The following is a 17874-nucleotide window of genomic DNA, read 5'->3' as shown; positions in this document are numbered from 1 at the left end:
GGCGACACAGCTAGAACAATGCTATTACAACCCCAGTGACATGAGTTGGAATCCAGCACTTTCTGTAAGGAATTTGTGCGTTCTTCCCCCTGACCTGCGTGGGTTTTCACCTGGGTACCCCGGTTTCCTCCCACCCTCCTAAAAAAAAAAGTACAGGGTTGTGGGTTACACGAAAATGCTGGAGAAACTCAGTAAGTCACATCAGGTTCTTTAGGTAGCAAAAATAAAGAGACATAACCAACGTTTTGGGCTTGAGCCCTTCATCAAGATATGAACAAAAAGCAGACAGGTGCCAGAATAAAATGGTGAGGGAGGGGCAAGGAGAGAAGCACAGGCCCCCAGGCAAGAGGTTATAGGTGGAAATGGGTGGGAGGGCTAATTGGGTGGAACGAGTTTCAACGGCTGGTATCAGTTTCCACCTTGTCATAAATAATTTTTTTTAAATTAAACGATTCAGATGCCACAAACACCTGTCTGCCCTACTGAAACGACACTTGTTTTCTTGCTCGAACTGCAACTGTGAATTTTCCATGAAGATTCCAGAGGAGGGCTCGGGCCCAAATTGTCGACTGCCTCTTGTTTTCCACCGATGGTGTGTGACCTGATGAGTTCCTCCAGCTCTTTTGTGGACTGTTCTAATTATCCAGCATCCGCAGACTTTCTTGTTTGTGAGTAACTGTGAATATTTATCCATCTGTTTATTTTTATTATCTTTGTTTCTATCTTGGCATATTGTGGTAATTTACTTTATATGTTTGCAGATCAGATCAGATTCAATTTATTATCATGTAATAAAACAGGATGCAATATTACACAAAATTGCCTTGTCTGCCATAAGGCAGACAAAGATTCACCACGAGCATTGCCCGGTGGCAAAAGAGAAGCAAAAGAGTCTCCTCAGAGTCACCAAATGTTCATGGAGTCACCTCCAGGGCTCCCACAGCCTCTGCAGCCTCCAGTTCACTTCAAACCATCAGCAACCTGACCACCAGATCCAAACTCAGTGAGGAAGCCTTCAGCACCCAGAGCCCTCCATGCCCTCGGCATCCTCTGGAATCCCAGTTCCCATGAGCCAGTCTCCAGCACCCTGCAGCTTGTGTGAGGCCTAGGGTTTTAGGCCAGACAGTCCAGCTTTTGAGCCTTCTGTCCTCCATCCAACACCACCTTGAGCCCGACACCCCCAAATGGAGGACAAATTAATTGGCAGAAAAGACACTTAACCGTTAAATGCAGCGTGCGCGACTATGTTTCTTCTTGCATGCATGTGCGATGAGGGGGAAGTGTAATGGCTGTGCCCCCCTCCACCCTCCCCGAGAGAGTGTTTCTGACACTCACACTGCATGTCCTCTGTTTTGGTATGTTTGAAATGGCCACCTTAGCTGAAGCCTTTGACCACAAGTCACCAGCACCCCTCAGCCTGTTGTAGAAGGGTCTTTGTATAATTTGTTTTGCAGGGACATGTTTGCAGAGGACTATTGTTAAGAGCATAAGAACTAGAAGCAGGAGTCGTCCATCCGGCCCAACAAGCCTGCTCTGCCATTCAATGATCTGATGATTGGCTCATCTCCATATTTTCCCCATGTTCCTTAATTTCCCAACTATGTAAAAATCTATCCAACCTTATTTTCAATGTATTTACCGAGGCCGCCTCCACTGCTCCAATGGGCAGCAAATTCCACAGATTCACCACCCTCTGCGAAAATCAGTTCCTCCTTATCTCCATCCTAAATCTACTTCCCTGAATCCCCTCATTCTGGTCTCCTCTACCAATGAACAACTAACCTGCCTCTATGATATGTAATCTTATATTATTGTTGAATGTAAAAACATACTTTCCATGCTGACCTGCAGGTCAGTTTCCAAATGTGCTCCTGGCTGATGGAGGATGGGGTGACCTTAGTTCTGGAGGGCCAATTATATTTCTTCCCGTTCGTTTCATAAGTTAGCTCAGTGGGAAGCTAGTTGCGGGGTGGGGGGAAGGGGGAGGAGGGTCAGGTGGGAAGGAGTGAGAAATGTCTAGGGTGATGACACAGCCTTGCTCGATGCCAGTTAGCATGGAGATTGAATCTGGTCAGGATTTTCACTTGTTTCAGGCCTCAGGTATTAGTGATGTGTTCAGGAAGAGCCCCGGAGACTCTGAACACTGTGAATCTGTTTGCTTATTAGGGAGAGGCAGGCTGTTCTTGGACCAAAGTCTTCCAATTAGAACAGGATGATAGATTTTCACATCACAGCAACAGGCCATTTGGCCTTACTTGCCCATGCTGACTGAAGCTGCATTTGCTTGCATTCAGCCTATATCCCTCCTAACCATTCCAATCCACATACCAGTCGAGATGTCTTTTAAATGGTGTAATGATACCCATCTCCTCCATATTATCCGGCAACCTGCTCCATACAGCCACCACCCTCACAGGTGTCCTTTTAAATCTTTCCCCTCTCACCTTAGATCTATGCCCACTGATTTAAGATTTCTCTTCCCTGGTGAAAAAAAATCTACAATTATTTATCCTGTCAATGCCCCTACACAAGGGGCATTAATCTCCCTTCAATTAATCCTACCGCATCACATTAGCAGTGTTTGGGGTTGAGTGTTTAAGGGGCTGCATTTCACTCCCACACTCCTGATCTTTAGGGACCCGTATGCAGAAGGAAGGGTCAATCAAGGGTTGACCTCGTCGGTCTGGTACTCAGCCTGACCAAGATGGCCATCCATGGGTCCAGACAGCGGGCAATCGTGTTCAACTGGGAGTGACTGCTTGCCCTCTTCTGAAGACACCAGTGTATCCCTGGAAAAGGACCACTCAGTGCTTAAGGGGAGTTGTGAGGGTCTCTGGGAACAGTTGGTCCCCAAGGGTTTGACGGTTGCGACAGAGATAATTATGCTTCACACTTGTATCCTTCTTTGGCTTGGCTTCGCGGACGAAGATTTATGGAGGGGGTAAAAAGTCCACGTCAGCTGCAGGCTCGTATCCTTATGATTTGTGTGAATAGCCTGAATTGATGGTATTAATTTGCTGCTAAAAAAACAAAAAAAAGGGCTACATTTCAGTCTCACACTCCTGATCTTAGGGGTCACCAGTAAGGAGGGGAGGAGGTTGAGTCATTCAGGGGATCTCCTGGTTAGTTTGCTCCAGGGCCTGGCCATCCATGGGTTCAGGCAGCAGGTAGTCGAGGGATCGGCCTCGTCCTGACTGCCTGCCCCTCTTCCAGGATTACGGCCATGCCTGCGTGTCCCTGGAAAAGGAGCACGTGGTACGTTGGGGGATTTCTAGGACTGGTGGGCGCCACAGGGGCTCGAGTATGTTCTGGATAGTGACGACCATGTTGTCATTGGAACTTATAAACAGTATGGCACCGTATTAATGTGACTTTGTGTGATCATTGAATAAAACGCCTTTGTTAATGGAAATAAAAGGGGCTGGGTGCTGGAAGTGTGGCTTCTTCTATTGCCCCCCTGTTGTTGAACACATGCAGCCGTCCCATGGGAATGTGCAATGGTCCCATTCTCTTTTTAAAATTATGTCACCGGTGAAAGGAAATGAGTCATAAGCTAGTTCCAGGCCAGGGCTGATGATTCAGCACTTTGCAAAACAGGAACAAGCCACAATGAAAGGAAAGGCCCCATTCAATCCGCGAGAGTCACATCTCCTGATTTCATAAGTGCTTTATTATTTTAAAATAAACTGAATGAATGGCAAATGCATTGAATGCATCGAAAATACATACTCTCTCTTGCCATGTCCTGGTAGTTGTCGCGGCTGTTGTTACCTCTCAGGGCCTCATGACATAAAGACGCAGATGCTCTTAGAAAGTGCTGACCTCCGCTGAGATTCCAACCCCTTGCTGGACCTTCCATTCCAGCCTGTCACAAGCCTGACGAATCCTGGTCCCACACCAGTCCGCCCTTCCAGTTCTGCTCTCAAATGGCTTGTCCATTCCTTGGGAAGCTCCCTCCTCGGTTATTGCAACCCATTCCTCCCCGCCTCCTCTCTTCCCCATCCTTGGGAATGTGAGATGGTCTGAGTTCCTGCTGCCAGTGATCTGACCAGTTCTGAGTGCTTCCCTAATCTTTCACTGGATTCAAATGTTGCGAGGGGAGAATAGAGTGGGAGATGTATTTTCATTCACAAAGTGCTTTTCCCATCCCTCTGGACACACAGCCCTTGACAAGCAATGCACTTCATATGTGATGTGGCTGTAGAGTCTGAGTTTTACAGCTCAGAAACAGACCCTTCAGCCCATCTTGTCCATGCTGACCTTCTATTCCCTCTTGCTTCCAATAAGCCCACATCCCTGTAAATAAGCCATTCTCAATGGGGGACCTTGCGGCTCTCCCCGGAGATCACACCACATTAAGTAAGAGCCTTGTTTTCATTTAACCTCAAATTGCATTAAGTATTTTTTATGTTTGTTTATGCAATCAGTAGGAGAGAAGTATGGAAGAAACCATCTAAACTTGAGTGCTTGACAGGAAAGGAGGGCCCATAAACTTTGAGCAAGGTCTTAAGGGGGCCATAGCCAACAAAAGCTTGAGAATAACAGCTCCTGAGGGAAAATATTCTGACTCTCCACCCTTTCAATATCCCTCATGATTTTGTACACCTTTATTAGGTTACCTCTTAACCTCCTACACTCCAGAGAAAACAATCCAAACTCTCCCCACCGCTCTTAAACCAAGTAACGAGTGTGGTGATACACCACTAGTCTACTGCAAGGGGCGACCACTACCTGCAGGAAGATCACTGGAGGACAGAGACCACTGTCAATCAGTCGACCTGAATGGACCAAACCCCACCCGGTCGGCTGCCACCCAGGATATAAGCCACATCCGGTCCCTCTCGAGGTCAGTCACTCAGGGGCAGGGCACAGCTAGCCACAGCAGAGACTTTAAGCTGAATAAAGCCTGTTGTTTCAGTCTTTGAATCTTGTGTCTGCTTACAGCCACTAAAGGGCAACCAGAAACAATATGCTAGACCAGCCATTCTAAGTGGGGGTTGGGGGGGGGGGGGGTCGTGTACATCCCCCACTGCAGGGGGGGGGGGGGTCACAGCACACTGATTGAAACCATAAAATGTTTTTTTCCTCCACTGCTCCAATGGGCAGCAAATTCCACAGATTCACCACCCTCTGCAAAAATCAGTTCCTCCTTATCTCCATCCTAAATCTACTTCCCTGAATCCCCTCATTCTGATCTCCTCTACCAATGAACAACTAACCTGCCTCTATGATATATAATCTTATATTATTGTTGAATGTAAAAACATTCTTTCCATGCTGACCTGTAGATCAGTTTCCAAATGTGCTCCTGGCTGATGGAGCACTAAACTTGAATGATTCACAGGGAAGGGGGGCTCGTAAACCGAGGCCTTTGCCAAAAAAAAAGGATGAGGATGGCTGCTCTAGACCTTTCCGACCCATCGACCTGCCTCAATATCTTTGGAACTTTACAATTGTCCCTGTTTCCACCACCTCCTCTGGCAGCTCCTTCCACAGACCCACCACCCTCTGTGAGGGAAAGAAAAATGTCCCTCAGGTCTCTTTTAAAATTTTCCCCTCTCACTTTAAATCTGGGACGACTAAGTTTTAGATTCCCCCTACCCTGGTGGGGAAAAAATGATATTTACTTTATCTAAAGTAAATATAAATCTATTACACTGGACTGGACAGCCGTTGCAACATTAGCGAGAACAGAGCGTGTGCTCGGTGGTGTAGATCCATGATGATAGCTGCTAAAATCTTAAAAAGAAGTTGTGTCGAAAAATACGGCACGAAAGGAAATTTTAAAGGTGATTTTCATGATCAACAGCTCAAAACCCATAAAATGCAGCTAAAAGTGTTTAGGAAGAAAAATCTTCATTGTCCAGTGTTATATCTATTGCCTTTCTTGACAAAGAGTTTTGGCCTGAAACCTCCACTACTTTTTGCCCGTCCCTGAGTTTCTCCAGCATTTTGTGTGTATTTTTACCTGATCCATGCCTCTTCTGGCTTCTAAACGCTCTATAACGCTCCCCCCTCAGCCTCCTATGCAGCATGGAGAAAGGTCCAAGCCTATCCTTATAATTTGCCATCTCTCTGTGTGGTTGAGTCAATTTTCACACAAGAAGATCCCGCAAACAGCAATGTTTTGGCGACCAGGCGTTCGGTTTCAACAGATAAAGACCTGGCTCTTCTCCGAACCAGTGACATGGAATATCTCTTGTGACTGCAGCAGACAGCAGATGCAATTTGCAAAAGCTTTGGTTGTGCAGCCGCCTGCTCGGAATGGCGCTGGAACAACATACTTAGTCCCGAGTGGGATTAAAACTGACACCTGCCCAACGAGAAGCAAGACTGCTACTGGTTGGAGGGAGGAGGAGGTGCAGGGACCCCGCAGGGTGGAATTTGAGGGGGTGGTGGGGTGGGGAGAGGGGGGGGGGAAGGAAGTTTAAAAGTGGGAACATTCAGCAGTCCTAATGTGGCAGAAGCCAGCAGAGAAAGAGATTGTTGTTCTGCTTCCATATGCCAAGGTGCTGCAGATACTTGACCCCACCCTCTGCAGATTTTCGTATTTAACGCTATGAGGTTCTGCTAACATTCTTTCTCTACTTCAGACGCACTGAAAGGGGCCACACGTCACCCAGACCAAAATCTGGAACATAAACACTGCTTCTCTTTGACATTAACTCCGATCCTTCTCCGCAACTGAAATTTCCAGCCTTTTACATTAATTTCAGCTTCCCTGCATCCAGAAATTACTCTTTGCATTTAGCCATGACCCCACAGGGTGGCGATATTTACACTCTCTAGGAAACTTGGGCCTGTAGCCCATTGGATTTTTTTCCAGCCCCCATCATTCACACTATGATTTTATTGCCTCCGCCTTCTCATCAACTCCCCACAGAATCTGACACACAAGGTGCAACCTGCAGAGGCCAGTTAACCTGAAAACCCACACGTCTCTCAAACATGGGGGTAGTGGAAGGGAAACCCTTCCAGTCACAGGGAATGTGGCTCTTTGATGTTATGTGGATGGCTGAACTAGCAACTACCATAGAAAGGTACAGTACAGAAACAGGCCATTCAGCCAAGAGACCACAGTGATCATCAAACAAGTTCAATTCCAGTCAAGTTTATTGTCATCTGATTGTACAAGTGCAACCTGACGAAGCAGCGTTCTCCAGTCCTTGATGCAAAACACACAGACACACAACCAGACATAACACGTGTACAGACAAACAGATACAGGACAAGTACTCATATAATAAATAAATATTGTTTCATAAATATTCTCCCCATTAACACTGTGGCTTAACCAAATGTCAAAGTGGGTGAGCAAGTCAAGGGGGAGGAGGACAGTGGGGCCTGGGTGTGAGCTCAGACAGAGCTTAAATTCAAAACAGTTTTAAATTACCTCAGGCCCAAGTCCAACAAGGGAAGTTGCTGGAAAGAAAATCAAGGCCATTCATTGTATCATGAACATTTCGCCCAAATAAATCAACTGAGGTACATGTAGTAAAATACATAAGTTAAGTTAAAGTTTCCATGATTGTCACATAATGCTACATTTAGAATGTAACATACATGATTCTGTGTCAAACAATTGTGATTGTTTGCCTACTGTAAGGCATACAGAGAATCACCACTTTGTCCAGCGCCCCTCACAGAAACCTACAGCACCTGGTGTTCTTAAGTGATCTGCCCTCCAAGTACTGACCAGCCCTGGACCTGCTTAGCATCTGAGATCAGACAATCTCAGTATCCAGACAGACACCCTGAGACAGGCATTTACCCAGTGGGAATTGACAGGAAGCTTCCGGAAATGGATTGGGAGTAGCTGTGGCAAATGGGGGAGATGGTATATGACTCCGGGCAGAAAGAATCTGCTGATGGGATTGCGTGAAGTAGGGCAGGAAAGGCCTTATGTGGATCAGGACAGGAGTGAAGACAACTGTTGTACTCACATTTTCTCACTAGAGGGCACACTCCACCTTTCCACTGCAATTCCTTTGATGCTCTTTTTGGTCCCTCTCTATGTCTGTCAACCCTCCTCCCCCACTCCAGTCTATGCCAATTTAAATAAACCTTACCATCCCTCATCTCTGCCCATCTGTAACCCTATTGCAGTCTTCAAACCTTTTCCTATCTCAATAACCTTTTCTCGCCCCTTTCTCTTTGTTTCCCACCCCTGGATCTCTCTCCATCTCTGCACCCCCCTTCCCCCTAACTTATTTTCCATCCTTCTGTGGCCCCTTCCTGCCTCAAGTCCTTCCCTATTTTTGTATGCCCCCTCCTGATCTGGACCCTTCCCTATTTCTGTAACCCACCAGCTACAGATCCCCTCCATCTCTGTACCCACTCCTGCCACAGACCCTTCCATCTCTGTACCTCCTCCTGCCATAGATCCCCTCCATCTTTGTAACCCCTCCTGCCACATATCCCCTCCTCCATCTCTGTACCCCCTCCTACCCCAGACCCTTCCCTATCTCTGCAAACCACTGCCATAGATCCTTATCTCTGTAAACCCCCCCCCTCCTGGAATCAGACTCTCTTCCCTATTTTTTAACCTCCCCCTGCCCAAAACCGCTTATATCTGTCAAACCCTTCTGCACCAAGCTCTTCTGTAGCCTCTCCCATCCCACACCTTTCCCTTATATTTGTAGCCCCTTCCAGCCCCAAATATCCGTAACCCCCTCTCTCCGCAACTCATTCCACTCTACATCCCCTCCCCTGCCTCAAATTCCTCCCCATCTCCACTCCCCAGATCACCCTGTTTCCGTAAGCCCTGCCCAGCCTTGCAAGGCCCCATGTTTTCAACAGATCCCCAACTCTGGCCCCCTTGTGTGTTCCAAATTTTTGTCGCTTTGCATTTGGCAGTTGTGTCTTCGAAGATGAGGCTTTGAAATTCACTTAAGGTGGTAGCACATCTCCAAAACTTCACATCAACATCATCAAACAAAATTTAAAAAGGGGCATTTGAAGGGAAAGAGAGCAGATGGCCAGAACTCATAGATTGGAAAGGATGATGATAGAGAGAATTCCAGAGTTTCGGGCCCCTGAGTTAAACTGTTCTGGGAATGTTGGCTGAGGAACTCACATGATATTAAAGGTTTTTTTTAAAAATGCAGTGCTAGCCTTACATCAACACACCAGCACAAGGAGAAGACCACTCAGTGCTGCTCCAACATTTAATAAGGTCTTGAGTGATCCAAATAATCCCCCCCCCCCCCAATTTACATCCTTGACTATCACCTTTCCAAGAATTTATTCAAGTCTGCCTTAAATTTGCCTCCACTGCCCCGAAGACGAGTTCCAAGGGCGGAGAAAATGTTTTTGCCTCAGCTGAGTTTTCTGTGGGTGACCACAGATGGGGGCTTAAGTATCTCTCTCCACTACCCCCAACCGCCTCCGGGGACCGATTGGATCACCAGATAATACTTGCATGTCCAAGGATTCACTTAACCTATCCAGCTGCTTGATGGAGGCTTCACCGGAAAGACCACCACTTATTGTCCATCTGTAACTGCCCTTTGACCTGCCAAGTAAAATGAGGAACAGAGAAACGTTGACTGAGGTGGGTGCATCCAGGAGGGTGCAAATGTGGGGAACATTGACTGAGGTGGGTATAGCCAGGAGGGTGCATTAGAGGGGAACATTGACTGAGGTGGGTGTAGCCAGGAGGGTGCATTAGAGGGGAACATTGACTGAGGCGGGTGTAGCCAGGAGGGTGCATTAGAGGGGAACATTGACTGAGGAGGGTGTAGCCAGGAGGGTGTATTAGAGAGGAACATTGATTGAGGAGGGTGTAGCCAGGAGGGTGCAGAGATGGAGAACATTGACTGAGGTGAGTGAAGTCAGGAGGGTACATTAGAGGGGAGCATTGACTGAGGTGCGTGTAGCCAGGAGGGTGCACAGATGGGGAACATTGAATGAGGTGGCTGCATCCTGTTGTCCACCCTCGCTTGATGTGCTGTCTGCCAGGTGTTGCAACAGCTTAATTTTTCAAGAGACTTGGGAGCCTTATTTGTTTGGCAATATCATCCAGTTGTTTGACACAGAATCAAACTGATGAACCACCCTCAGCTCGATACACAGGTACCAGCAGCTGGTGGTGGATGGATGGCATGGTTGGCCTAGCGGTTAGTGCAACGCTGTTAGAGCGTCAGCGATCAGGTCCAGGGTTCGAAACCTATGCTTTTTGAAAGGAGTTTGTACACTCTCCTCATGTCTGTGTGGGTTTTCCCCTGAAAACGTACCGGGTGTTGCAGGTCAATTGAGTGTAATCAGATGGCACAGGCTCATGGGCCCAAAGGGCTTGTTACCGTGCCATATGTCGTATGGACTACCCTCAGCTCAATGCGCAGATACCAGGGGACAGTTCTGCAATCACAGTGTCTGCAGACTTTCGTGTTTCACTTCGTTTGCTGAGGTGGGAAGTGGGGCTGAAAACTGAAAAACACCAACAGCAGGCCAAGTAAAGGCTGCAAATCTGACGAGCTCATGGCCTTTGAGCCGTTTTGTCCATGCCCCTGTGGAGATGTAACTGAAGCTGCAGCAAGTGACTGAGTCAAGGCCAGAACAAGAAATCAATCTGTCTCTATACGACCTTCAAATTGCTCTGAAACAATAAACTCTCATGTAGCAGCTCCACATTGATAAGCCACAAGTTTGCTCTCAAGATGATGAGCTTGGCAATAACATCCTATCACAATCACTAGTTGTGAATTAGCAGTGGAAAATTAAAACCAAGCCGGCACAGTCAATAAATAGGAGTTTAAACCAGAAAGTCTGCAGACACTGTGACAGAGTGCAACCTCAGCAGATCACACAGCGCCTACAGGAAGCAAAGGGATTTAAACAACATTTCAGGCTTAAGCTCCTCGTTGGGCAAAAAGCAAGCAGGTGCCCGAATTAAAAAGGTGGGGGAAGAGGGAAAAAAGGGGCAGTGGGAGATGCACGGGCCAACAGGAAAGAGGTCATTGGTGGATAAGTAAAGGAGGGCAGAAGAGAAAAATGCTGAGGTGATAATGGAGGGAGTAGCTCTCTGAATGAAGAGAGAAGGGGATGGGGAGCTGGAGGAGACAGAGAGATGGGGAAGGGAGAAAGAGAGACAGGGGAGGGGCCTAACAAAGAGCAGAGAAGAGGATGGCCCAGTGGCTATTCCACACTCCATTCCCGCACTAATAGGTCTGTCCATGTCCAAACCGCATATTGGAGAAACAACCCCTAATATTCTGTCTGGGCACTCTTTTCCCTGTTTAATTATGCTAAAGGGGTGAGAAAAGACAAAGGGCCATTTTGCTGACTCCAGCAAACATGAGTAACACAGTTCCTGGCAATTAATGCAAAGTGAAATTCAAGGAGTGGCTTAGTGTTTGAGAATAAGCAGGCATTGATAAGGAACTTCTGGCTTGTTGACATTCTTGGTCAGATCTTCAATCATATTTCTGAGACCTCACTTCCCATTTACAAAACTGTGCTGACTATCTGTAATATGGAGGGTCAGGTGACCCATTCGGCAGGAACCTAGAAGGAAGCCACCACATCTGCTAATCAAGGTCAATCCCACCCACAGATGAGTACGCGATTGGCTCCTTTGAAAGTGTACATACCTCGTCACTGGCTTCCTCAATCACTTGCCCTATTCTGGGCATACCAGAGCTGGCCCCACAAGCTGCGGTATAAAGCCCAACACATGAAGGAGCTGGGTCTCTTTTCCCCTGGGAACGAACCTGAGCCCCACTACAGGTTGCGAGCCATGGGCGACGCTGGAGAGTCATTCGCAAGGTGTGTGCCAGTGAAGGGTTGGGGGCTTATCGAAGTGCCAGCCCAGAATCACTATTGTGCCTGTGTCATGAGAAATCACTGTAAATACTTTTTTTTAACTAATCGGGGTGCTCTATCTGCACCAGATCAAGGGGTTGCAGGTACCCTTTGTTGCATCTTTTCACTTTATTTAAATGTTTGTGATTAGTAGCGAGTGTTGGTTGTTAGTTGCATCCGATGCGAGTTTACATTTTGGACCTTGTCTGATTGTGTGTGCGGCGACTTTCCCCCATGGGTAAATAAAGTTCTTTGCTTGTGTTCAGACTTGTTGCTTCTCAGTCACGCCAAACCTGATGATTGCATCATCCCTAATCAACCCTTGTCCATCATTTTCCTCAGAATACCCTCTCAAGACTCACCAACCACAGATGTTAGTCTCATTCTCCTGCAGTTCCCAAGCGTTTTTTCCTGCAGCCTTTCTTGAACAGAGGTACCACATTTGCCATCCCCCAGTTTTCTGGCCCCTCGCTTGTCCTTAATGGCAACTAGAATCTCTGCTCTAGCTTTGCAGCATCCTCAGATATATCTGCAGGCCCAGCAGTTTTACCTACCTTCAGTACCTCAACTGTAATACTGACTGTTCTCAAGTCACTATTATTGATTGCCCCAAGTTCCTCAGTTCTTGTATCTTTCTTCACAATAAAATCAGAGAAATACTCGTTGAGGATCTTACCCATCTCCCGTGGCTCCACACAGACTTGACTGCATTGATTTGGGGAGGGTCCCTTTTTTTTTTGCTCTGGTGATCTTATCTACCAGAGCTACCTCCTGTCCCTTTTGCCCTCCTAATTTCCTTTTCCAGTTTGCTCCTCAACCTGAAACTCGTCCAGGTATACACTTGATTTCAGCTGCTTATACCCACCCTGTTCCTCCTTCTTGCTCTTGCCTGAATTTCTCTCGTCATCCATGTTTCCCTGTGCCTGTACGGCTCGACAATCCTGTTCCCATCTCTTGTGTTTTACAATGCTGGACAACTTTATTAAAAAAAAGTTTACTTCCTGAAAGAAAATTGGGGATTATGATAAACAACTTCAAGCTGAACACAAAAATAATTTCAGATTTGCTGTATCATTTAAGAAGCTGGAGAAACATTAAATTAACCTTTATTGAATTTAGCGTGTTTAACTGCATAATGACGGTGACACATTGCATAAGTTCAACTGACTTAAAAATGTTTTGTCACTGATTTTCATTTGTACTCAGCTCTGGATCACCTCAAAAAACAGCAAGTCATATATATATATGGCTACTCTTCATCAACTGCAGCTCAGCCTTCAACGCTATTATTCCATTAGTGCTGGTCAAAAAGCTACAAACTCTAGGTCTCTGCACCCCCTTCTGACTTTTTCATCAGAAGGCCACAGTCAGTACGAATTTGAATCAACGTCTCCTCCTCACTGATTATCAACACAGGCGTGTTTAACCCCTGTAAGACCGCAGAGCCCACCTCACTGACAAAAGGCAAAGGAGGAAAAACCCAACACCCAACCCCAACCAACCAATTTTCCCTTGCAACCGCTGCAATCGTGTCTGCCTGTCCCGCATCGGACTGGTCAGCCACAAACGAGCCTGCAGCTGACGTGGACTTTTTTACCCCCTCCATAAATCTTCGTCCGCGAAGCCAAGCCAAAGAAGAACTCAATACACATTCAATACAATGTGACCAGACACAATTCCAATGCTATCTACAAATTTGCCGATGACACCACAGCTGTCGGCAGACTCACAAATGACAATGAGGAAGTGTACAGGAGGGAGATAGATCAGCTCATTAAATGGTGTAACAACAACCTTCCATTCAACATTAGCAAATTTAAGGAGATGATTGTGGACTTCAGGAGAAAATCAGGGGAACACAACCCAGTCCTCATCAAGTGGAGAGGGTCAAGAACTTCAAATTCAAATTCCTGGGTGTTAACATCCCTGAGGATCTGTCCTGGAGCCTTCATGTTGATGCAATCACAAAGAAGGCTCGCCAGTGGGTATACTTAGTGAGGTGTCTGAGGAGATTCGGTAGTTCACCAAAGACTCTCATAAACTTCCATAGGTGTAGTGTGGAGAGCGTTCTGGCTGGTTTCATCACTGCCTGGTATGGAGGCGCCAATGCACAGGACAAGAATAAACTTCAGAGGGTTGTTAACTCGGCCTGTGACATCGCAGGCACCAGACTTCACTCCATCGGGGACATCTACAAGAGGTGGTGTCTTAAAAAAGCAGCCTCTACCCTCAAAGACTCCACCACCCAGGCCATGCCCTCTTCACTCTGCTACCATTAGAAAAAGGTACAGGAGCCTTAAGATGAGCACTCAGAAGCACAGGGTCAGCTTCTTCCCCCACCGCCATCAGATCCCTGAATAATCAATGAACCAAAGATACTGCCTCACTTTTCGTGCATGATTTTTAAAAAAATTCTTGTTGTAAGGAGGTGTATATGAATGTTTGCCCTACGATGCTACCGCAAAACACTGAATTTCGTGACTTTGTTCATGACCAATAAATTCTGATTCCGATGCCTCTCGTGTCAGTGTCCAACAACATCGGCCAGCATTGATGGATTCCACTTGCCCTGATACTTTTCCATGGTCGCAATGTCCTGGAGAAACCTTTCACTCTGTTCGTCACTGACTGCATCGAGATCAGCCGGGAAGACGTCCAAGTGCGAATGCAGAAAATAAATTTTCAACGACATGTTTGCACTTCGTGCTTTTGTCTGCTTGAAGTAGTCTTAAATATGACAGAAAATCACAAAAATATGTTGTATCTAAAAAGCAATACATGATAGCAAAATGTTAGGGTGATTTCGTGATCAGTAAATCGGTCTTAGAAAATAAATCCACATTTGCCCTTTTACACTAATTCTCAATCATGGTATTCCCCCACACGTTCTCATTTACTCCCTCGACAGTCATTTAACTTGTCTCTGGGATGTGAGGGAATCAGAGTCCAAGGGAAACAAAGGGAGAATGAGCAAACTCCATACGGAGAGCATCAGAGGTCAGGGTGCAGACCAGGTCACTGATGCTCTGGGCCTGTAACGCAACAAGCTGCCCATCTACACATCTGCACTGTGTGCCTAATTAGTCATACTGAACACACCACTTGAAATTATATATTTTAGGATCTCTATCCCAAGGCAGGGATATATTTTGAGAGATGCTCTAATGTTAAAAGTGCTTTTGAAATGTGGTTGAAGAACCTTTACCTTATGTTCCAGCATTCCCAGAACTCATATTCACTGTGAAATCAAAGGGCTGCCCACAGCTTCAGAATTCTGTAGTCTTGGTCTAGCCCTCAAGGGTTAAGGAAGAACTTTCGCTGCCACTCTCAATGACTGGAACAATCCGGCTGCAGCCTGCTTCAGCTGCCTGGGATGTCATTCAGTAACTTCTTGGCATTCACCAGTGTGACCGAACGAATGCCAGCTGGAGTTGATGAGCATCGATTACAAAGACAGCATGAAATGCTGGTCACACAAATTAACTCCTCTTTTCACCCATTTTGTCCTTAAAAGAGAAAGACCGGTTTTGTGTCTTTCCCTGATTAGAAAAGCGCTTTAGAAAAATTAACTTGTGAGCCCTGCTTTAGGTATGAATATCTAACTGAGACGATCTCAGCTAGAACATTTGGCAAGTGTGCCGGCTGAATTTTCATTTTCCCACAGACCTCCATTTGAATGCAGGCATTGTTTTGTTCTTTGTATCGTTTTATTCTTTGAAGCTGGGTGACTCCTTCCAGAAATATTGTTGTAATTACAGAGGATGAAAACTCTCAATTCATCCATCCCAAGGTCTCCAAAAGTCCCCTGTTTTTTTTTAAATTTATCGGATGAAGGTTTAAATTAGTTGCAAACATACAGAGATATAACACACATGCAAGCAATACATATGCAGAAGGTATAAAGGAATAAAGAGTCATCTCAGAGGGTTTGGATGAGCAATCTCCACTGCCTGTGGGAAGAAGCTGTTTCCCAGACTGGCTTGGATTGATACAATCCTGTATCTCTTTCCCAACGGAAGTAGCTGGAAGGCCATTGTAAAATGGCGATATAACTGAGCAAACATTGCAGTCCATGTGTTTATTGTGAATGATTCAACCAAACTGGTTAAAGATCAACCCAGATTGTCATGGGTATGGAGTTAAATTTTGGCCAGTGATTAAAGATGACAGATACCATTCATGACCCAGAATGTTTTCGCAAGTCCACTATTATGGCTGCCAGTTTTATTTAGCAGTCTGAGCTTAAATTCCCCTGCTGTTGCAGAATTTGAACCGCTGAATTGTTCATGCTGACCTGTTTCACAAAAAATAATCACAATTCCCTCTCCCTAAGCAAACATGACTACAAATTCTGCCATCCCACGATTTATGCATGCATTCAGCTTAGTTTTAACATTGCATTTGAAAATTGATTTTAATTGATCACCTCAAATAGTCTGTTTGAGGTTTACACAGGGTGCTGTGATTATGTTTCACTAATGCGCTGAAAGAACCTTTGCTCAACACTTGCTTAATGACTGGGAAAGTTCAGGTAGTTTATCGAGGTGATGCAAGCTTTGTAATATCCCTCCCCTTTCATCCAAAATGTCAATAATAGTTACCAAGAGTATATATTCTTAATTATTGCCCCACCTTGACAGCTATCAGGATTTGACATAAGGTTATCAACAGGCCTCTATTTTAAGGGATATTCAGGAGCTATCAAAACAAAATCATAATTCCCTTTACCTGCCCAATAGTTCAAATGTGAATGACTTAAAAAAATGTTGGCTTGGGTGAGTACAAAATTAAATAAACTCGGGCAGCACATTTGGCATAGATGATCTTGGATGAGGGATCAGAGATCAAATCCCATTCCTTACAACACAAGTTACCACAGCAAAAAAAAAATATTTAAATAGTGCATGAAAAGTCAAAGTAAGGCAGTGTCTTTGGTTCATTGATCATTCCGCAGAGGGCAGCAGGGTAGAAGCCGTCCCTGTGCTGCTGAGTGCTGATCTTCAGGCTCCTGTAACTTTTTCCCAATGTTAGCAGAGTGAAGCCTTCCTTGGTGGTGGGGATCCTTGAGGATAGAGGCAGGGAACTAAAACATTTGTGCACCGCAATGAGTTGATGGTGATAAAACGGATCGGGGAAGCCTGGTTAGCACAAAACAGTTACAGTGCCAAAGTCTCAGGTTCAAATCTGGTGCTGTCTAAGGGGTTTATACATTCTCCCCGTGTCTGCGTGGGCTTCCCCTGGGTGCTTCAGTTGCTTCCCACCATTGAAAATATACTGGAGGCGTAGGTCAATTAGGTATGATTATGCAGCACAGCCTCATGGGCCTGTAACCATGCTGTATGTCTCCATTTAAAAATTCAATTTGTATGTCATTCAATAAGACCTCCATAGCAACTGCAAATAGGAAAAAAGTTTGGAAAATGTATCATCCATGCTGTGTGCTAAATTTCTGCCCCCAGGAGTTGTGAATCTTCAGATTTCTCTACCCCACCCCAGGGAATGTGGGTGCAGGGTCATTCAATGTCGTGATGCCACCTTGAGCTTGAAGGAAAATAAGGATATGGTGGAACAGGCAGGAAAGCAGAATGAAGCCAACAAACATACCAAATTTTATATATATATATATATATAAAAAATTTTTTTTAAAGCAGAACACACTTGAGGGGTTAAATTGCTTATTTCTAATTTTTCATACAAGTCATTTGTATCAAGTAAGTTCTGTCAATGTTTCAAGACAAATTGCTTTGCAAAATCCAGAACTTGTCGCGGAACTCTGCCATACCAGCTGAAAGCAGCAACTTTGCCTTCCCCTAACCATAAGGAAAACATTTATCAGCCAACAAGCCAAACAAGGTAATCTTTGCTTCCCCCACCCCCTCCAAATCCATACAGTAATTTTTGTAAATTATTGATTGAGAGGCAAAGGCAGCCATGAAAAGCACCTGTGCTTCCAGGAGCTTCTCAATTCATTGCAGTCAGATCATTTGCTTCAGAACACAATCTAGCAGTTTTATTTATGACAAATGAGGAGTCACTGGGGGAAGTTGGAGAGGATGGGGCAAAAGATAGCAA

The 17874-nt window shown here is 45.6% G+C and overlaps 2 long non-coding RNA genes across 5 annotated transcripts in view; one reads left to right on the top strand and one right to left on the bottom strand.

The window, feature by feature from the left end:
- LOC138749482 (uncharacterized) overlaps window positions 1-17874 on the top strand; it is an 82319-nt gene that overhangs the window by 43337 nt on the left and 21108 nt on the right. For 3 of the 4 annotated variants that reach the window (XR_011348683.1, XR_011348686.1, XR_011348685.1), the window contains exons 4-5: window positions 458-668; window positions 13009-14316. This is a non-coding gene — a long non-coding RNA (uncharacterized lncRNA). Of the gene's footprint in view, window positions 1-457; window positions 669-13008; window positions 14317-17874 lie in introns of those variants that run through there. The other variant, XR_011348684.1, reaches the window with a different exon arrangement.
- Window positions 12893-15392, bottom strand: LOC138749483 (uncharacterized). The gene is made up of 2 exons (XR_011348687.1): window positions 15008-15392; window positions 12893-14566 (listed from the first exon to the last, which is right to left on the bottom strand). It is a non-coding gene; the product is annotated as an uncharacterized lncRNA (long non-coding RNA).

The sequence above is a fragment of the Narcine bancroftii genome, chromosome 14 (genome assembly GCF_036971445.1).
Source record: "Narcine bancroftii isolate sNarBan1 chromosome 14, sNarBan1.hap1, whole genome shotgun sequence".
Classification (NCBI taxonomy): Eukaryota; Metazoa; Chordata; class Chondrichthyes; order Torpediniformes; family Narcinidae; genus Narcine; species Narcine bancroftii.
The sequence above is the reverse complement of the archived record's forward strand: the minus strand, read 5'-3'. Positions and strand labels throughout refer to the sequence as shown.